This window comes from Ambystoma mexicanum, chromosome 1p, assembly GCF_040938575.1.
Source record: "Ambystoma mexicanum isolate Mex_15411 chromosome 1p, UKY_AmexF1_1, whole genome shotgun sequence".
Lineage (NCBI taxonomy): Eukaryota > Metazoa > Chordata > Amphibia > Caudata > Ambystomatidae > Ambystoma > Ambystoma mexicanum.
In genome coordinates this window covers 38,059,507-38,086,075 of record NC_090921.1, presented here as the reverse complement: position 1 = coordinate 38,086,075, position 26,569 = coordinate 38,059,507, and positions in this window count along the sequence as shown.

Sequence of the window (26,569 nt, the reverse complement as noted above, 5' to 3'; positions counted from 1 at the left end):
AAGAACATATGAAGCTCTGCTCACTTTCCGAGGCACCATCTGCAATGGCAAGTGAAGTCAGGAGCAGCAGCGAGGCACCCATGTACTATAAGAACATATGAAGGTCTGCTCACTTCCCGAGGCACCATCTGCCATTGCAAGTGAGGTCAGAAGCTGCTGCAAGGCACCCATGTACAATAAGAACATATGAAGGTCTGCTCACTTCCCGAGGCACCATCTGCCATTGCAAGTGAGGTCAGGAGCGGCAGCGAGGCACCCATATACAATATGAACATATGAAGGTCTGCTCACTTTCCGAGGCACCATCTGCCATTGCAATTGAGGTAAGGAGCGGCAGAGAGGCACCCATGTACGTTAGGAACATATGAAGGAATGCTCACTTTCTGAGGCACAATCTACAATTGCAAGTGAAGTCAGGAGCAGCAGCGAGGCACCCATGTACTATAAGAACATATGAAGGTCTGCTCACTTCCCGAGGCACCATCTGCCATTGCAAGTGAGGTCAGAAGCTGCTGCAAGGCACCCATGTACAATAAGAACATATGAAGGTCTGGTCACTTTCCGAGGCATCATCTGACATTGCAAGTGAGGTCAGGAGCGGCAGCGAGGCACCCATATACAATAAGGACATATGAAGGTCTGCTCACTTTCCGAGGCACCACCTGCCATGGCAATTGAGGTAAGGAGCGGCAGCGAGGCACCCATGTACATTAGGAACATATGAAGGAATGCTCACTTTCTGAGGCACAATCTACAATTGCAATTGAGGTCAGGATCGGCAGCGAGGCACCCATGTACTATAAAAACATATGAAGGTCTGCTCACTTTCCAGGGCACCACCGGCCATTGCAATTGAGGTCAGAGCGGCAGCGAGGCACCCATGTACAATAAGAACATATGAAGGTCTGGTCACTTTCCGAGGCATCATCTGCCATTGCAAGTGAGGACAGGAGCGGTAGCGAGGCACCCATATGCAATAAGAACATATGAAGGTCTGCTCACTTTCCGAGGCACCCTCTGCCATTGCAAGTGAGGTCAGGAGCAGCAGCGAGGCACCCATGTACAATAAGAACATATGAAGGTCTGCTCACTTTCCGAGGCACCATCTGCCATTGCAAGTGAGGTCAGGAGCAGCAGCGCGGCACCCATGTACTATAAGAACATATGAAGGTCTGCTCACTTTCCGAGGCACCATCTGCCATGGCAAGTGAGGTCAGGAGCTGCTGCGAGGCACCCATGTACAATAAGAACATATGAAGGTCTGGTCACTTTCCGAGGCTACATCTGCCATTGCAAGTGAGGTCAGGAGCAGCAGCGAGGCACCCATGTACTATAAGAACATATGAAGGTCTGCTCACTTTCCGAGGCACCGCCTGCCATTGCAATTGAGGTAAGGAGCGGCAGCGAGGCACCCATGTACTATAAGAACATATGAAGGTCTGCTCACTTTCCGAGGCACCATCTGCCATGGCAAGCGAGGTCAGGAGCTGCTGCGAGGCACCCATGTACAATAAGAACATATGAAGGACTGGTCACTTTCCGAGGCAGCATCTGCCATTGCAAGTGAGGTCAGGAGCGGCAGCGGGGCACCCATATACAATAAGAACTTATGAAGGTCTGCTCACTTTCCAAAGCACCATCTGCCATTGCAATTGAGGTCAGGATCGGCAGCGAGGCACCCATGTACTATAAGAACATATGAAGGTCTGCTCACTTTCTGAGGCACAACCTGCCATTGCAAGTGAGGTCAGGAGCAGCAGCGAGGCACCCATGTACAATAAGACCATATGAAGGTCTGCTCACTTTCCGAGGCACCACTGCCATTGCAATTGAGGTCAGGAGGTCAGGAGCAGCAGCGAGGCACCCATGTACAATAGGAACATATGAAGGTCTGGTCACTTTCCGAGGCACCATCTGCCATTGCAAGTGAGGTCAGGAGCGGCAGCGAGGCACCCATATACAATAAGAACTTATGAAGGTCTGCTCACTTTCCGAGGCACCACCTGCCATTGCAATTGAGGTAAGGAGCGGCAGCGAGGCACCCATGTACAATAAGAACATATGGAGGTCTGCTCACTTTCTGAGGCACAACCTGCCATTGCAAGTGAGGTCAGGAGCAGCAGCGAGGCACCCATGTACAATAAGAACATATGAAGGTCTGCTCACTTTCCGAGGCACCACTGCCATTGCAATTGATGTCAGGAGGTCAGGAGCAGCAGCGAGGCACCCATGTACAATAGGAACATATGAAGGTCTGGTCACTTTCCGAGGCACCATCTGCCATTGCAAGTGAGGTCAGGAGCAGCAGCGAGGTTCCCATGTACAATAAGAACATATGAAGATCTGCTCATTTTCCGAGGCACCATCTGCAGTTGCAAGTGAAGTCAGGAGCAGCAGCGAGGCACCCATGTACTATAAGAACATATGATGGTCTGCTCACTTCCCGAGGCACCATCTGCCATTGCAAGTGAGGTCAGGAGCAGCAGCGAGGCACCCATGTACTATAAGAACATATGAAGGTCTGCTCACTTTCCGAGGCACCTTCTGCCATGGCAAGTGCGGTCAGGAGCTGCTGCGAGGCACCCATGTACAATAAGAACATATGAAGGTCTGGTCACTTTCCGAGGCATCATCTGCCATTGCAAGTGAGGTCAGGAGCGGCAGCGAGGCACCCATATACAATAAGAACATATGAAGGTCTGCTCACTTTCCGAGGCACCATCTGTCATTGCAATTGTGGTCAGGAGCGGCAGCGAGGCACCCATGTACTATAAGAACATATGAAGGTCTGCTCACTTTCCGAGGCACCACCTGCCATTGCAATTGAGGTAAGGAGCGGCAGCGAGGCACCCATGTACATTAGGAACATATGAAGGAATGCTCACTTTCTGAGGCACAATCTACAATTGCAAGTGAAGTCAGGAGCAGCAGCGAGGCACCCATGTACTATAAGAACATATGAAGGTCTGCTCACTTCCCGAGGCACCATCTGCCATTGCAAGTGAGGTCAGGAGCGGCAGCGAGGCACCCATATACAATATGAACATATGAAGGTCTGCTCACTTTCCGAGGCACCATCTGCCATTGCAATTGAGGTCAGGAGCGGCACCGAGGCACCCATGTACTATAAGAACATATGAAGGTCTGCTCACTTTCCGAGGCACAACCTGCCATTGCATTTGAGGTAAGGAGCGGCAGCGAGGCACCCATGTACTATAAGAACATATGAAGGTCTGCTCACTTTCTGAGGCAACACCTGCCATTGCAAGTGAGGTCAGGAGTAGCAGCGAGGCACCCATATACAATAAGAACATATGAAGGTGTGGTCACTTTCTGAGGCACCATCTGCCATTGCAAGTGAAGTCAGGAGCAGCAGCGAGGCACCCATGTACTATAAGAACATATGAAGGTCTGCTCACTTTCTGAGGCACCATCTGCCATTGCAGGTGAGGTCAGGAGCAGCAGCGAGGCACCCATGTACTATAAGAACATATGAAGGTCTGCTCACTTCCCGAGGCACCATCTGCCATTGCAAGTGAGGTCAGGAGCGCAGCGAGGCACCCATGTACTATAAGAACATATGAAGGTCTGCTCACTTCCCGAGGCACCATCTGCCATTGCAAGTGAGGTCAGGAGCAGCAGCGAGGCACCCATGTACTATAAGAACATATGAAGGTCTGCTCACTTCCCGAGGCACCATCTGCCATGGCAAGTGCGGTCAGGAGCTGCTGCGAGGCACCCATGTACAATAAGAACATATGAAGGTCTAGTCACTTTCCGAGGCATCATCTGCCAATGCAAGTGAGGTCAGGAGCGGCAGTGAGGCACCCATATACAATAAGAACATATGAAGGTCTGCTCACTTTCCGAGGCACCACATGCCATTGCAATTGAGGTAAGGAGCGGCAGCGAGGCACCCATGTACTATACGAACATATGAAGGTCTGCTCACTTTCTGAGGCACCACCTGCCATTGCAAGTGAGGTCAGGAGCAGCAGCGAGGCACCCATGTACAATAAGAACATATGAAGGTCTGCTCACTTTCCGAGGCACCATCTGCCATTGCAAGTAAGGTCAGGAGCAGCAGCGAGGCGCCCATGTACTATAAGAACATATGATGGTCTGCTCACTTTCCGAGCCACCATCTGCCATTGCAAGTGAGGTCAGGAGCAGCAGCGCGGCACCCATGTACTATAAGAACATATGAAGGTCTGCTCACTTTCCGAGGCACCATCTGCCATGGCAAGTGAGGTCAGGAGCTGCTGCGAGGCACCCATGTACAATAAGAACATATGAATGTCTGGTCACTTTCCGAGGCATCATCTGCCATTGCAAGTGAGGTCAGGAGCAGCAGAGAGGCACCCATGTACTATAAGAACATATGAAGGTCTGCTCACTTTCCGAGGCACCACCTGCCATTGCAATTGAGGTAAGGAGCGGCAGCGAGGCACCCATGTACAATAAGAACATATAAAGGTCTGCTCACTTTCTGAGGCACCACTGCCATTGCAATTGAGGTCAGGAGGTCAGGAGCAGCAGCGAGGCACCCATGTAAAATAGGAACATATGAAGGTCTGCTCACTTTCTGAGGCAACACCTGCCATTGCAAGTGAAGTCAGGAGCAGCAGCGAGGCACCCATGTACAATAAGAACATATGAAGGTCTGCTCACTTTCTGAGGCACAACTGCCATTGCAATTGAGGTCAGGAGGTCAGGAGCAGCAGCGAGGCACCCATGTACTATAAGAACATATGAAGGTCTGCGCACTTCCCGAGGCACCATCTGCCATTGCAAGTGAGGTCAGGAGCGGCAGCGAGGCACCCATGTACTATAAGAAGATATGAAGGTCTGTTCACTTCCCGAGGCACCATCTGCCATTGCAAGTGAGGTCAGGAGCAGCAGCGAGGCACCCATGTACAATAAGAACATATGAAGGTCTGGTCACTTTCCGAGGCATCATCTGCCATTGCAAGTGAGGTCAGGAGCGGCAGCGAGGCACCCATATACAATAAGAACATATGAAGGTCTGCTTACTTTCCGAGGCACCATCTACCATTGCAATTGAGGTCAGGAGCGGCAGCGAGGCACCCATGTACTATAAGAACATATGAAGGTCTGCTCACTTTCCGAGGCACCACCTGCCATTGTAATTGAGGTAAGGAGAGGCAGCGAGGCACCCATGTACTATACGAACATATGAAGGTCTGCTCACTTTCTGAGGCACCATCTGCCATTGCAAGTGAAGTCAGGAGCAGCAGCGAGGCACCCATGTACAATAAGAACATATGAAGGTCTGCTCACTTTCCGAGGCACCACTGCCATTGCAATTGAGGTCAGGAGGTCAGGAGCAGCAGCGAGGCACCCATGTACATTAGGAACATATGAAGGTCTGCTCACTTTCTGAGGCACCATCTGCCATTGCAAGTGAAGTCAGGAGCGGCAGCGAGGCACCCATGTACTATAAGAACATATGAAGGTCTGCTCACTTCCCGAGGCACCATCTGCCATTGCAAGTGAGGTCAGGAGCGGCAGCGAGGCACCCATGTACTATAAGAACATATGAAGGTCTTCTCACTTTCCGAGGCACCATCTGCCATGGCAAGTGAGGTCAGGAGCGGCAGTGAGGCACCCATGTACAATAAGAACATATGAAGGTCTGGTCACTTTCCGAGGCATCCTCTGCCATTGCAAGTGAGGACAGGAGCGGCAGCGAGGCACCCATGTACAATAAGAACATAAGAAGGTCTGCTCACTTTCCGAGGCACCATCTGCCATTGCAAGTGAGGTCAGGAGCAGCAGCGAGGCACCCATGTACAATAAGAACATATATAGGTCTGCTCACTTTCCGAGGCACCATCTGCCATTGCAAGTGAGGTCAGGAGCAGCAGCGCGGCACCCATCTACTATAAGAACATATGAAGGTCTGCTCAATTTCCGAGGCACCATCTGCCATGGCAAGTGAGGTCAGGAGCTGCTGCGAGGCACCCATGTACAATAAGAACATATGAATGTCTGGTCACTTTCCGAGGCATCATCTGCCATTGCAATTGAGGTCAGGAGCTGCTGCGAGGCACCCATGTACAATAAGAACATATGAAGGACTGATCACTTTCCGAGGCAGCATCTGCTATTGCAAGTGAGGTCAGGAGCGGCAGCGAGGCACCCATATACAATAAGAACTTATGAAGGTCTGCTCACTTTCCGAGGCACCATCTGCCATTGCAATTGAGGTCAGGAGCGGCAGCAAGGCACCCATGTACTATAAGAACATATGAAGGTCTGCTCACTTTCCGAGGCACCACTGCCATTGCAAATGAGGTCAGGAGGTCAGGAGCAGCAGCGAGGCACCCATGTACAATAGGAACATATGAAGGTCTGCTCACTTTCCGAGGCACCATCTGCCATTGCAAGTGAGGTCAAGAGCGCAGCGAGGCACCCATGTACTATAAGAACATATGAAGGTCTGCTCACTTCCCGAGGCACCATCTGCCATTGCAAGGGAGGTCAGGAGCAGCAGCGAGGCACCCATGTACTATAAGAACATATGAAGGTCTGCTCACTTCCCGAGGCACCATCTGCCATTGCAAGTGAGGTCAGGAGCGGAAGCGAGGCACCCATATACAATAAGAACATATGAAGGTCTGCTCACTTTCCGAGGCACCATCTGCCATTGCAATTGGGATCAGGAGCGGCAGCGAGGCACCCATGTACTATAAGAACATATGAAGGTCTGCTCACTTTCCGAGGCACCACCTGCCATTGCAATTGAGGTAAGGAGCGGCAGCGAGGCACCCATATACTATACGAACATATGAAGGTCTGCTCACTTTCTGAGGCACCACCTGCCATTGCAAGTGAGGTCAGGAGCAGCAGTGAGGCACCCATGTACAATAAGAACCTATGAAGGTCTGCTCACTTTCCGAGGCACCACCGCCATTGCAATTGAGGTCAGGAGGTCAGGCGCAGCAGTGAGGCACCCATGTACTATAAGAACATATGAAGGTCTGCTCACTTTCCGAGGCACCATCTGCCATGGCAAGTGCGGTCAGGAGCTGCTGCGAGGCACCTATGTACAATAAGAACATATGAAGGTCTGGTCACTTTCCGAGGCATCATCTGCCATTGCAAGTGAGGTCAGGAGCGGCAGCGAGGCACCCATATACAATAAGAACATATGAAGGTCTGCTCACTTTCCGAGGCACCATCTGCCATTGCAATTGAGGTCATGAGCGGCAGCGAAGCACCCATGTACTATAAGAACAAATGAAGCTCTGCTCACTTTCCGAGGCACCACCTGCCATTGCAATTGAGGTAAGGAGCGGCAGCGAGGCACCCATGTACTATACGAACATATGAAGGTCTGCTCACTTTCCGAGGCACCACCTGCCATTGCAAGTGAGGTCAGGAGCAGCAGCGAGGCACCCATGTACAATAAGAACATATGAAGGTATGCTCACTTTCTGAGGCACCATCTGCCATTGCAAGTGAAGTCAGGAGCAGCAGCGCGGCACCCATGTACTATAAGAACATACGAAGGTCTGCTCACTTCCCGAGGCACCAATTGCCATGGCAAGTGAGGTCAGGAGCAGCAGCGAGGCACCCATGTACAATAAGAACATATGAAGGACTGGTCATTTTCCGAGACACTAATGCCATTGCAATTGAGGTCAGGAGGTCAGGAGCAGCAGCGAGGCGCCCATGTACTATAAGAACATATGAAGGTCTGCTCACTTCCCGAGGCACCATCTGCCATGGCAAGTGAGGTCAGGAGCGGCAGCGAGGCACCCATGTACAATAAGAACATATGAAGGACTGGTCATTTTCCGAGGCACCAATGCCATTGCAATTGAGGTCAGGAGGTCAGGAGCAGCAACGAGGCACCCATGTACAATAAGAACATATGAAGGACTGGTCATTTTCCGAGACACTAATGCCATTGCAATTGAGGTCAGGAGGTCAGGAGCAGCAGCGAGGCGCCCATGTACTATAAGAACATATGAAGGTCTGCTCACTTCCCGAGGCACCATCTGCCATGGCAAGTGAGGTCAGGAGCAGCAGCGAGGCACCCATGTACAATAAGAACATATGAAGGACTGGTCATTTTCCGAGGCACCAATGCCATTGCAATTGAGGTCAGGAGGTTAGGAGCAGCAGCGAGGCACCCATGTACAATAAGAACATATGAAGGACTGGTCATTTTCCGAGACACTAATGCCATTGCAATTGAGGTCAGGAGGTCAGGAGCAGCAGCGAGGCGCCCATGTACTATAAGAACATATGAAGGTCTGCTCACTTCCCGAGGCACCATCTGCCATGGCAAGTGAGGTCAGGAGCGGCAGCGAGGCACCCATGTACAATAAGAACATATGAAGGACTGGTCATTTTCCGAGGCACCAATGCCATTGCAATTGAGGTCAGGAGGTCAGGAGCAGCAGCGAGGCACCCATGTACAATAAGAACATATGAAGGACTGGTCATTTTCCGAGACACTAATGCCATTGCAATTGAGGTCAGGAGGTCAGGAGCAGCAGCGAGGCGCCCATGTACTGTAAGAACATATGAAGGTCTGCTCACTTCCCGAGGCACCATCTGCCATGGCAAGTGAGGTCAGGAGCGGCAGCGAGGCACCCATGTACAATAAGAACATATGAAGGACTGGTCATTTTCCGAGGCACCAATGCCATTGCAATTGAGGTCAGGAGGTCAGGAGCAGCAGCGAGGCACCCATGTACAATAAGAACATATGAAGGACTGGTCATTTTCCGAGACACTAATGCCATTGCAATTGAGGTCAGGAGGTCAGGAGCAGCAGCGAGGCGCCCATGTACTATCAGAACATATGAAGGTCTGCTCACTTCCCGAGGCACCATCTGCCATGGCAAGTGAGGTCAGGAGCGGCAGTGAGGCACCCATGTACAATAAGAACATATGAAGGTCTGCTCACTTCCTGAGGCACCATCTGCCATGGCAAGTGATGTCAGGAGCAGCAGCGAGGCACCCATGTACAATAAGAACATTTGAAGGACTGGTCATTTTCCGAGGCACCAATGCCATTGCAATTGAGGTCAGGAGGTTAGGAGCAGCAGCGAGGCGCCCATGTACTATAAGAACATATGAAGGTCTGCTCACTTCCCGAGGCACCATCTGCCATGGCAAGTGAGGTCAGGAGCGGCAGCGAGGCACCCATGTACAATAAGAACATATGAAGGACTGGTCATTTTCCGAGGCACCAATGCCATTGCAATTGAGGTCAGGAGGTCAGGAGCAGCAGCGAGGCACCCATGTACAATAATAACATATGAAGGACTGGTCATTTTCCGAGACACTAATGCCATTGCAATTGAGGTCAGGAGGTCAGGAGCAGCAGCGAGGCGCCCATGTACTATAAGAACATATGAAGGTCTGCTCACTTCCCGAGGCACCATCTGCCATGGCAAGTGAGGTCAGGAGCGGCTGCGAGGCACCCATGTACAATAAGAACATATGAAGGACTGGTCATTTTCCGAGGCACCAATGCCATTGCAATTGAGGTCAGGAGGTCAGGAGCAGCAGCGAGGCACCCATGTACAATAAGAACATATGAAGGACTGGTCATTTTCCGAGACACTAATGCCATTGCAATTGAGGTCAGGAGGTCAGGAGCAGCAGCGAGGCGCCCATGTACTATAAGAACATATGAAGGTCTGCTCACTTCCCGAGGCACCATCTGCCATGGCAAGTGAGGTCAGGAGCGGCAGCGAGGCACCCATGTACAATAAGAACATATGAAGGACTGGTCATTTTCCGAGGCACCAATGCCATTGCAATTGAGGTCAGGAGGTCAGGAGCAGCAGCGAGACACCCATGTACAATAAGAACATATGAAGGACTGGTCATTTTCCGAGACACTAATGCCATTGCAATTGAGGTCAGGAGGTCAGGAGCAGCAGCGAGGCGCCCATGTACTATAAGAACATATGAAGGTCTGCTCACTTCCCGAGGCACCATCTGCCATGGCAAGTGAGGTCAGGAGCGGCAGCGAGGCACCCATGTACAATAAGAACATATGAAGGACTGGTCATTTTCCGAGGCACCAATGCCATTGCAATTGAGGTCAGGAGGTCAGGAGCAGCAGCGAGGCACCCATGTACAATAAGAACATATGAAGGACTGGTCATTTTCCGAGACACTAATGCCATTGCAATTGAGGTCAGGAGGTCAGGAGCAGCAGCGAGGCGCCCATGTACTATAAGAACATATGAAGGTCTGCTCACTTCCCGAGGCACCATCTGCCATGGCAAGTGAGGTCAGGAGCGGCAGTGAGGCACCCATGTACAATAAGAACATATGAAGGTCTGGTCACTTTCCGAGGCATCCTCTGCCATTGCAAGTGAGGACAGGAGCGGCAGCGAGGCACCCATGTACAATAAGAACATAAGAAGGTCTGCTCACTTTCCGAGGCACCATCTGCCATTGCAAGTGAGGTCAGGAGCAGCAGCGAGGCACCCATGTACAATAAGAACATATATAGGTCTGCTCACTTTCCGAGGCACCATCTGCCATTGCAAGTGAGGTCAGGAGCTGCTGCGAGGCACCCATGTACAATAAGAACATATGAATGTCTGGTCACTTTCTGAGGCACCATCTGCCATTGCAAGTGAAGTCAGGAGCAGCAGCGCGGCACCCATGTACTATAAGAACATACGAAGGTCTGCTCACTTCCCGAGGCACCATCTGCCATGGCAAGTGAGGTCAGGAGCAGCAGCGAGGCACCCACGTACAATAAGAACATATGAAGGACTGGTCATTTTCCGAGACACTAATGCCATTGCAATTGAGGTCAGGAGGTCAGGAGCAGCAGCGAGGCGCCCATGTACTATAAGAACATATGAAGGTCTGCTCACTTCCCGAGGCACCATCTGCCATGGCAAGTGAGGTCAGGAGCGGCAGCGAGGCACCCACGTACAATAAGAACATATGAAGGACTGGTCATTTTCCGAGGCACCAATGCCATTGCAATTGAGGTCAGGAGGTCAGGAGCAGCAGCGAGGCACCCATGTACAATAAGAACATATGAAGGACTGGTCATTTTCCGAGACACTAATGCCATTGCAATTGAGGTCAGGAGGTCAGGAGCAGCAGCGAGGCGCCCATGTACTATAAGAACATATGAAGGTCTGCTCACTTCCCGAGGCACCATCTGCCATGGCAAGTGAGGTCAGGAGCAGCAGCGAGGCACCCATGTACAATAAGAACATATGAAGGACTGGTCATTTTCCGAGGCACCAATGCCATTGCAATTGAGGTCAGGAGGTTAGGAGCAGCAGCGAGGCACCCATGTACAATAAGAACATATGAAGGACTGGTCATTTTCCGAGACACTAATGCCATTGCAATTGAGGTCAGGAGGTCAGGAGCAGCAGCGAGGCGCCCATGTACTATAAGAACATATGAAGGTCTGCTCACTTCCCGAGGCACCATCTGCCATGGCAAGTGAGGTCAGGAGCGGCAGCGAGGCACCCATGTACAATAAGAACATATGAAGGACTGGTCATTTTCCGAGGCACCAATGCCATTGCAATTGAGGTCAGGAGGTCAGGAGCAGCAGCGAGGCACCCATGTACAATAAGAACATATGAAGGACTGGTCATTTTCCGAGACACTAATGCCATTGCAATTGAGGTCAGGAGGTCAGGAGCAGCAGCGAGGCGCCCATGTACTATAAGAACATATGAAGGTCTGCTCACTTCCCGAGGCACCATCTGCCATGGCAAGTGAGGTCAGGAGCGGCAGCGAGTCACCCATGTACAATAAGAACATATGAAGGACTGGTCATTTTCCGAGGCACCAATGCCATTGCAATTGAGGTCAGGAGGTCAGGAGCAGCAGCGAGGCACCCATGTACAATAAGAACATATGAAGGACTGGTCATTTTCCGAGACACTAATGCCATTGCAATTGAGGTCAGGAGGTCAGGAGCAGCAGCGAGGCGCCCATGTACTATAAGAACATATGAAGGTCTGCTCACTTCCCGAGGCACCATCTGCCATGGCAAGTGAGGTCAGGAGCGGCAGTGAGGCACCCATGTACAATAAGAACATATGAAGGTCTGCTCACTTCCCGAGGCACCATCTGCCATGGCAAGTGAGGTCAGGAGCAGCAGCGAGGCACCCATGTACAATAAGAACATTTGAAGGACTGGTCATTTTCCGAGGCACCAATGCCATTGCAATTGAGGTCAGGAGGTTAGGAGCAGCAGCGAGGCACCCATGTACAATAAGAACATATGAAGGACTGGTCATTTTCCGAGACACTAATGCCATTGCAATTGAGGTCAGGAGGTCAGGAGCAGCAGCGAGGCGCCCATGTACTATAAGAACATATGAAGGTCTGCTCACTTCCCGAGGCACCATCTGCCATGGCAAGTGAGGTCAGGAGCGGCAGCGAGGCACCCATGTACAATAAGAACATATGAAGGACTGGTCATTTTCCGAGGCACCAATGCCATTGCAATTGAGTTCAGGAGGTCAGGAGCAGCAGCGAGGCACCCATGTACAATAAGAACATATGAAGGACTGGTCATTTTCCGAGACACTAATGCCATTGCAATTGAGGTCAGGAGGTCAGGAGCAGCAGCGAGGCGCCCATGTACTATAAGAACATATGAAGGTCTGCTCACTTCCCGAGGCACCATCTGCCATGGCAAGTGAGGTCAGGAGCAGCAGCGAGGCACCCATGTACAATAAGAACATATGAAGGACTGGTCATTTTCCGAGGCACCAATGCCATTGCAATTGAGGTCAGGAGGTCAGGAGCAGCAGCGAGGCACCCATGTACAATAAGAACATATGAAGGACTGGTCATTTTCCGAGACACTAATGCCATTGCAATTGAGGTCAGGAGGTCAGGAGCAGCAGCGAGGCGCCCATGTACTATAAGAACATATGAAGGTCTGCTCACTTCCCGAGGCACCATCTGCCATGGCAAGTGAGGTCAGGAGCGGCAGTGAGGCACCCATGTACAATAAGAACATATGAAGGTCTGGTCACTTTCCGAGGCATCCTCTGCCATTGCAAGTGAGGACAGGAGCGGCAGCGAGGCACCCATGTACAATAAGAACATAAGAAGGTCTGCTCACTTTCCGAGGCACCATCTGCCATTGCAAGTGAGGCCAGGAGCAGCAGCGAGGCACCCATGTACAATAAGAACATATATAGGTCTGCTCACTTTCCGAGGCACCATCTGCCATTGCAAGTGAGGTCAGGAGCTGCTGCGAGGCACCCATGTACAATAAGAACATATGAATGTCTGGTCACTTTCCGAGGCATCATCTGCCATTGCAATTGAGGTCAGGAGCGGCAGCGAGGCACCCATGTACTATAAGAACATATGAAGGTCTGCTCACTTTCCGAGGCACCACCTGCCATTGCAATTGAGGTAAGGAGCGGCAGGGATGGAACCCATATCCTATAAGAACATATGAAGGTCTGCTCACTTTCTGAGGCACCACCTGCCATTGCAAGTGAGGTCAGGAGCAGCAGCGAGGCACCCATGTACAATAAGAACATATGAAGGTCTGCTCACTTTCCGAGGCACCACTGCCATTGCAATTGAGGTCAGGAGCAGCAGCGAGGCACCCATGTACAATAGGAACATATGAAGGTCTGCTCACTTTCTGAGGCACCATCTGCCTTTGCAAGTGAGGTCAGGAGCAGCAGCAAGGCACCCATGTACTATAAGAACAAATGAAGGTCCTCTCACTTACCGAGGCACCATCTGCCATGGCAAGTGAGGTCAGGAGCTGCTGCGAGGCACCCATGTACAATAAGAACATATGAAGGACTGATCACTTTCCGAGGCAGCATCTGCTATTGCAAGTGAGGTCAGGAGCGGCAGCGAGGCACCCATATACAATAAGAACTTATGAAGGTCTGCTCACTTTCCGAGGCACCATCTGCCATTGCAATTGAGGTCAGGAGCGGCAGCAAGGCACCCATGTACTATAAGAACATATGAAGGTCTGCTCACTTTCCGAGGCACCACTGCCATTGCAAATGAGGTCAGGAGCAGCAGCGAGGCACCCATGTACAATAGGAACATATGAAGGTCTGCTCACTTTCCGAGGCACCATCTGCCATTGCAAGTGAGGTCAGGAGCGCAGCGAGGCACCCATGTACTATAAGAACATATGAAGGTCTGCTCACTTCCCGAGCCACCATCTGCCATTGCAAGTGAGGTCAGGAGCGGAAGCGAGGCACCCATATACAATAAGAACATATGAAGGTCTGCTCACTTTCCGAGGCACCATCTGCCATTGCAATTGGGATCAGGAGCGGCAGCGAGGCACCCATGTACTATAAGAACATATGAAGGTCTGCTCACTTTCCGAGGCACCACCTGCCATTGCAATTGAGGTAAGGAGCGGCAGCGAGGCACCCATATACTATACGAACATATGAAGGTCTGCTCACTTTCTGAGGCACCACCTGCCATTGCAAGTGAGGTCAGGAGCAGCAGCGAGGCACCCATGTACAATAAGAACATATGAAGGTCTGCTCACTTTCCGAGGCACCACTGCCATTGCAATTGAGGTCAGGAGGTCAGGCGCAGCAGCGAGGCACCCATGTACTATAAGAACATATGAAGGTCTGCTCACTTTCCGAGGCACCATCTGCCATGGCAAGTGTGGTCAGGAGCTGCTGCGAGGCACCCATGTACAATAAGAACATATGAAGGTCTGGTCACTTTCCGAGGCATCATCTGCCATTGCAAGTGAGGACAGGAGCGGCAGCGAGGCACCCATATACAATACGAACATATGAAGGTCTGCTCACTTTCCGAGGCACCATCTGCCATTGCAATTGAGGTCATGAGCGGCAGCGAAGCACCCATGTACTATAAGAACATATTAAGCTCTGCTCACTTTCCGAGGCACCACCTGCCATTGCAATTGAGGTAAGGAGCGGCAGCGAGGCACCCATGTACTATACGAACATATGAAGGTCTGCTCACTTTCCGAGGCACCACCTGCCATTGCAAGTGAGGTCAGGAGCAGCAGCGAGGCACCTATGTACAATAAGAACATATGAAGGTATGCTCACTTCCCGAGGCACCATCTGCCATGGCAAGTGAGGTCAGGAGCAGCTGCGAGGCACCCATGTACAATAAGAACATATGAAGGACTGGTCATTTTCCGAGACACTAATGCCATTGCAATTGAGGTCAGGAGGTCAGGAGCAGCAGCGAGGCGCCCATGTACTATAAGAACATATGAAGGTCTGCTCACTTCCCGAGGCACCATCTGCCATGGCAAGTGAGGTCAGGAGCGGCAGCGAGGCACCCATGTACAATAAGAACATATGAAGGACTGGTCATTTTCCGAGGCACTAATGCCATTGCAATTGAGGTCAGGAGGTCAGGAGCAGCAGCGAGGCACCCATGTACAATAAGAACATATGAAGGACTGGTCATTTTCCGAGACACTAATGCCATTGCAATTGAGGTCAGGAGGTCAGGAGCAGCAGCGAGGCGCCCATGTACTATAAGAACATATGAAGGTCTGCTCACTTCCCGAGGCACCATCTGCCATGGCAAGTGAGGTCAGGAGCGGCAGTGAGGCACCCATGTACTATAAGAACATACGAAGGTCTGCTCACTTCCCAAGGCACCATCTGCCATGGCAAGTGAGGTCAGGAGCAGCAGCGAGGCACCCATGTACAATAAGAACATATGAAGGACTGGTCATTTTCCGAGGCACCACTGCCATTGCAATTGAGGTCAGGAGGTCAGGAGCAGCAGCGAGGCGCCCATGTACAATATCATGCATATCATACTATTCAGAACCTTTATCATAACCTGAAGATGTTGGGCTACGCTTGGGATGGAGCACATGATTCAAGGAGGATTTCTCAAACATAAAAGGAGGCGCTATCTGTAGGGAAGGGACTGAGCTAATGAGAGGGTGTGATTACCAATTCCCCATTTCTGTTATCGCAGGGATACCCCTTAGCATTCTGTGTCGCCCTTTCATCCGCAACCTCTTTGTGCACAGGACGGGACAAATGCTTAATAACTGGGAGATGATTCACTATCTGGAGTGGAACTACTCACATGGATAAAAAAAAGTCCCTGCTTAAGATCATAAACTTGCCCCTGAATGCCACAGGGATATTGTGCCCCACAATCTCTGGGATGTGTCACCCAGCCAGTTTCTTTACCACAGCGATAGGCCCAGGGATATAGTCCCAACACACGTGTTGGCTTCTCTGTTTCTCTTTGCTCCAGAAATACTCACTCTCTGATCCTCAGGTCGCCTTCCTGACTCCTTGGCATCCTAGGATCCCACTAGCGAGGAACTCATCTTACTCCACCCCTTAGGGGATACCCTGCATCCGGAATTTCATCCCTCTTTCCTATGTGTTAATGTCACTATTACGAACAAGAATGTCTTCTGTTGTTGTCTGGCTGACGTTATTAGCATCCACCAGCCAAAGGTCAACCTCCTGGGCGTGACCCTCCGTGGGCTCTGGCTTCCCCCTTGTTGGTGCATGGCCATTCCTAGAATGTAACATGGCACTCCTAGCACTGTTGTGGCATGACCTTGTTGTCTGACCCTTCCCAGGGTCTGTGGTGTAGCCTCCTGCTGGCTCTGGCTCCTTCTCCTTCCTGGGGATATGCTATCGATCGTGGCTGGCCCGCTGCTTGTAGCTTATTTTCCTTAAACCACTGCGTTCCCTGCTCGAAACCTTTAATATAGGGCCTGTGGCGCTGGCCCTTTAAGGGCGCGCACGCGACAGGGTGACATTCACCCCGTCCCGTGCGCAGTATAAATAAACGGGGCGTTCCCGGCGGCCTCAGAGCCACCGGGGAGCCCACACAAACTGCATCACGTCTCCGTGTCTGGTGTGTATGCGAGTGGGGGGCTCACGGTCATGCAGTCTGAGTGAAGGCCAACAGTGGCGACGAACGATCAGACCCAACCCCGGGACAGGCGGTGAGCTTTGCAGAATGCGCGGATGATCTGACATGAGTGCATTTTGCAAAATATGCCGCGGAGAGGGGAGTGAGACACGCGGTCGGCGGCCATTTTGTTAAACAGGCCCTGGGAGGTCACGGCTTCATACCGAAGCGCCAGTGAGCCATCCAAGCCCAATTTTTGGACGATCCAGTGGCTGATAGCCACTAGAAGCAGCACATGTCATTTTCATAGGGACTTATTTACAGTTTCACTGTTTTTCACCGAGTACTTGGGTGAGGCACCAAGAAAGGCCTGCTAGGTGCGCACTTTGGGGCCCACCCTGCTCAATTTTCGGATCCTCCACATCTGCCTGGTTACCCGATCTACACATCGTGGAACTGTCTATGCCTGGCTGCATCTGAGGAACATTGGTATCCGTGGGCTGCCTGTGGCTACATTTAAGGGCCATCCACTGCAGAGGAACACTGTCTTGTGTGGTGGTGAGTTGCGGCCCCATTACTTGTACATCCCTGGGGTGCCTGTGCGCTTACCACCATGAGCCAAGCTGCAGCGGCTGCGGCTACCCCCCAACAACCGGCTGCTCCTGCACACCAGCCACCACCCATCCTGCCACCAAGACCTTTGCCCAAGCCACCTGGTGCCCTACAACCAATGCCTGAGTTTGATGTCTCAGGCACACCATCAAGCCTGGGACCAAGGTGGAAGATGTGGATGGACAGACTCGAGATGTACTTCAGGGCCACAATGGAGACTAGTGATGACAGTAAGTTGCCCACCCTCCTATACTGTGCAGGCCCTGCGGTACATGAGATATTCCTAACCCTGCAACCAGCGGATGGGTCATATGCAGCAGCGAAGGATGCGCTCCACAACCATTTTCTGCCGATGGCAAATGCAGATTATGAACGTTTCCTCATGGGGGCTGCGCGACAAAAGGATGATGAGACTCTTGATGTCTTCTATGGGAGGTTGCGCAGACTGGCGGTACCGTGTGCATGTAACGACCCAGACACCATGATTCGTAACCAACTCATACAAGGGTGTGTGTCTGGCAAGCTGCGGCGTCAAATCCTGCGAGAGCCTGGCATCACCCTTCCCCGCATCCTAGAACTTGGCAGGTGCCATGAGGTGTCCGAACTGTGGGCAACCAGAATGGAGGCCGGAGTGCGCCCCAGCAAGGCGGATGACATCTGTGCAGTTGGCAGAGGCCGTGGGTTGAGACGCCCGGCGAGTAGCCAAGAACCAAGAGCACAAGCAGGGAACAACTCATGCCTGAAATGCGGATACGATCTCCCGAACCCAGCAGAGTGCCCAGCCATGGGTATAAAGTGTGGCCAGTGTGGGGGTGCGGACCATTACGCCAGGATGTGTAGGGCCACAACTCCGAAGGTGGTTCCCAGGGGACCCATCCGGGCTGGTTTCTTCCGCCCCCAGAGGTCGTCTAATGTCGCCCAGGTGGACCAGGGTGATGATGGTGCCCCTCAGGAGGGTGACGAGGAGGAGGACGAAGAAAACGTGTTCTTTGTGTCCAGCGTTGGCGTCCTGAAAAACAACTCCAAGAGACAGCCCAGGTGTAATGTGTTGGTCAATGGGGACTCAATACCAATGCTAGTGGACACCGGTGCATCAGTCAATGTGATGGCCAGAGAACACTATGACTCTATGCAACCCCCGCCAGCTCTGGCGGTGCCGAAGGCACGTATCTTCACTTTTGGGGGCGACCAGCCAATTCCCCTAGACGGCGTGTTTGTGGCAGGGGTCAAGTACGGCAACACATCAGTCCGAGCAAGGTTCTACGTCACACCGGTGAGCAACAACACCCTGCTATGCTGTGCGGCGGCAGAGGCCCTTGCTATTGTGACATTTGCATACTCGGTATACCTGAACGACATACAGGTATTGCTGAGCAAGCATGCTTCCCTGTTTGAAGGAATAGGACAGATGGTGGGTGAACCTGTACGGCTACATATAGACGAGTCAATTCAACCAGTGGCGCTCAAACATCGGCGAGTACCCTTCCACCTTAGAGACCTGGTGGACCAGGAGTTGGACAACCTTTTCGGCTTAGGCATCATTGAAAAGGTGGAAGGCCCCACCCCGTGGGTGGCCCCCATTGTAATTGCCCGCAAGCCCAAACAACCCGACGCAGTGAGAATCTGTGTGGATATGCGTCTCCCCAACAAGGCCATAAAGAGGGAGCGGCATCTAACCCCCACCATTGATGACATTATAACGGAACTGCAAGGGGCAAAATTCTTCTCTAAGTTGGATCTAAGAGCAGGGTATCATCAGGTGGTCCTGCACCCCGAGTCCCGCTAAATAACAACATTCACCACTCATCGGGGGTTGTACAGATATAAAAGGCTGAGCTTTGGGGTCTCATCGGCGGCAGAGGTGTTTCAAAAGATCATCAGAGGGGCATTGGCGGACCTGGATGGAGTTCTTAACATCAGCGATGACATCCTGGTGTATGTCAAGTCAGAGGCGGAACACCTGGCACGCCTGGCCAAGACATTTGAGCACCTTCGCTTGCTGGGACTCACTCTGCACAGAGACAAATGCGAGTTTCTCAAAACTACCACTGAGTTTTTTGGATTTGTTTTCAAGGCGGACGGCGTGTCACCTGATGCCCGCAAGGTGAGGGACATAAAGGAGGCCAGACCACCGGGGAATGTAGCTAATGTGAGGAGTTTTCTGGGCATGGTCACGTATTGTGGCCGCTTCATCTGGAATTTGGCGTCCCGCTCGGAGCCATTGAGGACACTAACGAAGAAGGACACCGTGTGGCAGTGGGGGCCGCTTGAACAGGCAGCTTTGGATGACATCAAAGCGCCCTTGCTGCTGAGGACACCATGGCGTTTTTTGATCCGAGCCTACAGACTGAGATTGTCGTAGATGCTAGCCCCTATGGTCTGGGGGCGGTTCTCACACAGGTCGGGAGTGATCAGGAAGTCCGCCCGATAGCGTACGCCAGCAAGGCACTCTCCGACACCGAGCAACGGTATTCGCAAATCGAGCAAGAGGCCCTGGCGGTGCTGTGGGGTTGCAGACATTTTCACCTATACATCTTGGGGTGACCGGTGACTGTGATTACGGACCACAAGCCTCTGTTGCCAATCATGGCTGGCTCCTCATCCAAGCCACCAGTGAGGATAGAGCGCTGGATGCTTGCGCTCCTCGAGTATGGAGTTTCGCTGATCTATCGTCCGGGAAGTAATAACGTTGCTGACTACCTCTCCAGACATCCGATAGGGGGCTCCCAGTTGTCCACGTCAGCAGAGGAGGCGGATGAACACATTCGGCTTGTCATAGAAACGGCAACCCCAAACTCGATGCAGGTGGAGGAGCTAGAGCACGCGTCAAAGAAAGATGAGTGTTTTGAAATACTGAAAACGGCCATGGAGCAAGGTGCTTGGAAGACTGTGTTGGAAGCTTTGGGCCGAAGAACAAATGAGGCCAAAGTGGCGCTGGAACAATTCTGGCGGGTGCATGAAGAATTGACATTCTCAGATTCTGGGCTTCTGCTGAGAGGAGACAGGATTGTGATCCCCCAGGCCAAGATTCAGCAAATTATCGCCCTGGCGCACCAGGTTCAGCAAGGCATCCCCAAGACAAAGGCTCGTCTCGGTCAAAAGGTGTGGTTCCCAGAGCTGGAAAGGAGAGTGGAGGAGTTTGTGGCATCATGCGTGTGGTGCCAGGCTGCCTCACCGGCCTAGCGTAAACCATCCATCGAAACGATGCCCCAAGGGACCAGGCCATGGGAAGTGGTTCATGCTGACTTTGGGTCCACAACCAGGGGCACCCACTTCCTAGTGGTGGTGGACGAGTGGTCTCGGTACCCTGAGGTCGAGTTTGTGGAGTCGGTGGCGTTTGACAAGGTGGTCATAGCACTGGAGAAGGTCTTTGCCACCCATGGCCTACCCACTGTCTTGTGCTCCGACAATGGGGCGCCCTTCCAAGGAGACATCTTCGCAGACCTCATGAAGGACTATGGCATCCATCATAGAAAGGTCACTCCACTCTGGCCTCGGGCAAATGGGGAGGCAGAGCGCATGATGCGCACACTAAACAAAGTGTTTAGGATCGCTCAAGGAAAGGGCGAGTGCCTACAAAGAGCACTGTATGTGTTCCTACGGGGATACCGGACGACACCCCAATCCTCCACGGGTGTGGCACCAGCAGAGGCACTGTCCCAGCAATGCCCGAGAGACATTATACCTGAGGTGGGGAGCGAGAGCCGGCTGTCATCAACAATGACGAGGGCGAAGAGGAGAGAAGGGCAAGGACTGAAATGGAAAACAACAGAAGAGGTCTGAGACCCCCAAGGATTGCCCCGGGAGACGAAGTGCTAGTGAGGAATCGTCACCCACAGGGCAAAATGTCTCTCACGTATGAACCGGCTCCATTAGATGTAGTGGCGGTCAAGGGATCTATGGTGACTGCATCCAATGGAACAGCATCAGTGACTAGGAATGCCAGCTTCTTTAAGAGGCTGGGTGAGCCGAGGGCAGAGGCCATGGAGGACAGGGGCCTTAAAGATGCACCGGACGAAGGTGGGGGTTGAGCCCCCACAGTGGACTCTCCGGCGCGTGGGGGGCCAGGTGAAGGGACACCAGCCAGAGAAGCAGGCAGGAGGTACCCCCTGAGAACAGGGCGTGGGAAACCTGCTGTAAAGACTGGTAGGGGGGTCTGTACTTCTGCTCTCTATATGTAGAGGAGAGGCACAGAGGACCCCATCCAAGATTCTCTATTATTGGTAAACATGGTCGAGCAATCAAGGCCTAGATTCTCAAGAGGTGATGCAGGCTGGTTCTTAAGTACAATGTAGTCCCCAAGCCCCCACAAAGGCAGGCCCACACACTGTATTGGTTAGAACACAGTCTTTATATAATCAATATTCAAGGTTATGTACACTATCACAATAACTCACTTTGTACTCAGGAAAATCAACAATGGCAAATATATACAATTCTAAAGTGGTACCACCCTTTGTATTAGATCTCATTAAAGTGCATCAACCATACTGTAACAATGTCACACAGATCAGTCAAAGTGAAACCAGCAATAGAGAGAGGAGAGAAAGTAAGATGGTTGAAACAATAGGCAGAATACTGGCCCCTACCAAGAGACACAGTTCTGTGTGGAGATCCCCCACCTGGGCAACCTGTAAAATAAGATATATAGCACAAGCCCAGTCCATAGATTGTTCAATAGTCTTATTCCCTCCTATAATGTTTTTACTCCCCCAATGTACCTGGTGGAGTCGAGTTCGTGGACGAGGCGTCGACAGATCCTTCTTGAGTGACCCCCTTTAAAGCAGGAGTCACGGATCATCGAGAGGTGGCGAGAAACTCGGCGTTCGGCGTCGGGGAATCGACGACCGTTCTTGAGTGCCTTCCCTTTAAAGCAGGAGTCACGGGTCGTCGAACGTCCGACAGTGAACAGGGTAGAACGATGTCGATGAGGCGGCAGCTTCGATCCGAGCGGTGCTCGTCGACGACAGAGCGTTGGCGTCCTGCAAGGAAGAGGCGTGCGGGGCACCTCGGTGACAATAGTTCTGGACTGCAAAGAGATGATGAAGAACTGTGGCCCAGCAAGGGCGTCGAGTCGTCGGCATCTCTGTGGTCTTTGGGTGGCGGGAAACCCACCGGCGGATAAAGCGGGCGACGATGCAGACGAGAGCGTCCATTGATCAAATGAAGTTCTTAGGCAAACGTGAGCACGGCGGCTCCGGTCGGCGACGGCCGTCGTCGACGGTGGCGGTCAACAGTCCGGGCGCTTCTCTTTGGGATTCCGCGGCAGTCCCCGTCTCCGGTCGGCAGCCTGTCGTAGGCCTGTCTACCAGGGAGCGTTGGCAAAGATCAGCTGTGCACGATGATCCCTCGTAGCTCGGGAAGAGGGCGCCTTACCAGGTCCTCTCTGGGTCAGTCCTTGGAGACACAGCAGCTTTCAGATCGACGAAGTAGAGCAACAGCAAGACATCTCTTCCAGCGGGGCTTCAAGGTTAAGCTTCAGTTACTCCAGTTACTCGTCGTAGTGGACTTCAGCTTCTGAACACGATTCCTAGCAGTGAGAGGTCCCCAGATATACTGTTGATCTCCCATTCATTCCGCTGGGTCACACTCAAACATCCAATCACGACTACGGGCATTCATGCAGTCAGTCAGCCAATCAGGCACACAGTGCATTCAGGCCATTCTCCTCCCTCTCAGACACTCACAACAAGGAATGTGGATTGGGACAAGTACCCAGCCATTCAACACTACACACTGCATTCAGGCCAGTTTCGGGCAGGGCTGTCTCAGTCTTTGTCTCTCATGCCAGAAACCAGACAGCCACAACAAGAAGTGCATATTGGTCACACACTCCATTCACCCAGGTCCCACCCACAGGAGGTACCCACAACATACAGTCACTGGGAAGGCTCCAGCTAGTCTGCCCGGGCCTTCACAACAACACCATATATGGAACTTCCACCCAACGCCAGTCAGGGGGAAGGGACAGAGTCAGTGTTTCCCAGGTCTTTGGGAAAACAAGGTAATAGGCAATAGAAAGCAAGAGGCCACAGGGGCCATCTTGTTTCCTATCAGGAATCAAATGATTCCAATGGCAGGGCCTGGGCATCCCAAAATGGAGGACACCCAGGGCACCTGTCAAATTCAGCATTGAGCTGCCACCAGCCCATACCCTGCTCTGCGGGCCACCCATAGGTGCCCAAAAACATACATTAGGGGCACAGGGTTGTACCCCCACCCATGGGTGCCATAAGGGTATCCCATGGGTCTGTATACCAAAAGAAAAGAGAGAGCTGCACTGCCAGGAGTCCCACATGAACTCCTGTGCGGAAAACACGACAGAACACATGATAAAAAGCAGTAAAGCACAAGTATACGGAGGCCCTGTCCCTCCGATGCATTTCCAGCATCACACCTGCCTTTTATACAGACTATGTGACAGACTGAGATGGTAAGGCTGGTCGGTAGAGACGCCCAGGCCGTTGGGCAAGGTGCCATCGGGGGATCCAGTGTGGCTGTCAATAAAAGGGGGACTGTTGGGTTTTATAATGTGTGCTGTTAAATGTGTGGTAGTTTAGATCCTCTCTTTTCAAGTTTTGTTGTTATGGAAAAGGAGGAGTGTGGCACTGGCCCTTTAAGGGCGCGCACGCGACGGGGTGACGTTCACTCCGTCGCGTGCGCAGTATAAATAAACGGGGCGTTCCCGGCGGCCTCAGAGCCACCGGAAAGCCCACACGAACTGCATCACGTCTCCGTGTCTGGTGTGTATGCGAGTGGGGGGCACACGGTCATGCAGTCTGAGTGACTGCCAACAGGGCCGTCCTTACATTGTAGGGGGTTTATTGGACAATGTTTGTGATTTGCTTTGGGCCATCGCGCTGGCTAAAAGTCCCTTCTCATTCATCTCCCTATAAACTCTCTCATATGTGGTGTTATTCCTTCCCTCCCTCTCCTTAATGGTCTGATTGCGGGGCCCTCTGGTGATCGGGTGCAGGAAGCCCCTGTCCGCCATCTTAAGATCAGGAGGAAATGTGCACACTAGTGCATACATGCCAACCCTCCCGATTTAGGGGGGAGACTCCCGATTTTTCAGGGGAAAATACTGCTATTTTTCACGTTCTCCCACCTAACATTGTACTTTCCCCAATGCATTCCTATGGGTAAATTGTTCTCTCCCAATTTCTCTGAAAGAATCTCCCTCCCAGGTGCCTCGGAATGTTGGCATGTATGCTAGCGCATGAATCTGCATCCTGTCCATAGGATCACTGGTAGGTAATCCTGGTTTTTTCTATCAAGTGTCTCCGGATTCCTTTGCTGCAGTGTTCTGTGTACGTAGTGTGCACCCAGCAGCTGTGTTAATGCCAGGCAATGAGCAGAGCATTCCCCTGGGCTACATAGTGTGAATCACAACTAGAGATGAGCGACTGAGCCATGTCGGACACTTTCTACCTACGCTGGGTCTCTCACGCGTGGCAGTGATGTGTCTATGAAGCCTTTAGCCTGCGGAGGTTGGGGGGAGGAGAGGTTGCCTGAGAGATGCTCTTTTAACTATCTCTGGGTAGCTGACCACAGTGCTCATGGGTTTCCCTGGCTCCCAGAATACCCCATATCATTCACAAGTGGTCTCCTAAATATGGCTTTCCCCCACCTGTGAACCACACAACTGGCAACGTACCCCAAAGGGGAGGGTGGAGCAGACGAGAGCAGGTTGTTGACATTGAAAAAGAGTGCTGTACTGTCAGATTACTAAAAGGAACATACAAGTAGCTGCATGTTGGATAAGTGCAAATGCTCATAGAATACAGCACTACTCTTCATTACCGGCACCCTTGTTTCCGGACCGGCAAACTTATAATGAGGCCCTGTGTCTGTCTCATATGTCGGACTCATCACATATGGTGTCAGGGTGGGATACAGCCTAGTTGACCAAAACTGAGGGAGCCACCTAAGAGTTAAGATGGATCATGTCATCTCTACCCCTGGGAATAATGTCCACTGGGAAGGAATGGGTTATAGTCATCTTTTCCCATAGTAGGTCCTATACCATAGAAACAGAAAATGATCAGTCCCACTGTAGTCTCGTAGGACCACAAGAATAGGGTAAATTGAAAGGCTATGAACCCCATCCCTTAAATTCCCAGACCGATATGGCTTTCTCCCAACCTCCTGTGGTGAGGAATGCACAGAAGGGTCATTCTCGTCCTTCCCTCTCTGTGATTCTGTGATCTCCCATTTTTTGTACAGGGCTCTGCTGCTTGCCATCTGGGTTTGCGATCTACAAAATCCCATACATACATATTGACCTTTTGGGCATTTTCCTTACTGGGGGAGCAATGATGTGAACCACTGTGCTCTCATCTGCATTTCCATCCGTCAAACAAGCATATGCATACATTTTTCAAAGTGTATGTCAACATGACATGATGTATTTTAGAAATGCTGCATGTGGTATTTCTAAAATATTACATGCTTGGCATGACTTTGCCACCCTAAATGTGATAAGCCGGTCCGATAGCACAGCGAGTAGAACGCCCGCTTTGACATCCATTCAGAGCCTGCTGACGCAGGCTCGAATCCCGGCAGGGCCAAACTCAGTCTTTCATCAGCCTTACATCCTTGCGAGGTCGATAAATGAGCACCACACACCGTAGGTAATAATAAGCAGCGCTCAGATACCTGAGGGTTCGTAGCGCTATATAAATGCTAAATTATTATTATTATTATTATTATTTATTATTATTATCATTATTATTATTATTATTATAATAAAGTCCCAGTTTACTGTGACAATGCCAGTGGCCTGGCCTTGCCAAGCGGATGGTAACACTTCTGAGCCAGGGCGGGAGGCCTACCAGGGAGAAATCCACAGCCAGTCCTTCCCTTCAGGACAGTTGCAGGTGGGAGAGTCTGGGTTCCTGTTTGCCCCCCACCATGTCCCAGTATGTTTTTGGGCAGTAAAGTCTTGTCTCACACCTTGCCTCCTAAGCCAAAAGCTTGCCAGTGTCTTTATCTCTATTGCAAATACAGCAATGCGAACCTCAAGAGCAGCGAGAACACGATAAGTGATTCGAGCCCACCAGAGCCTTATGTGAATGGA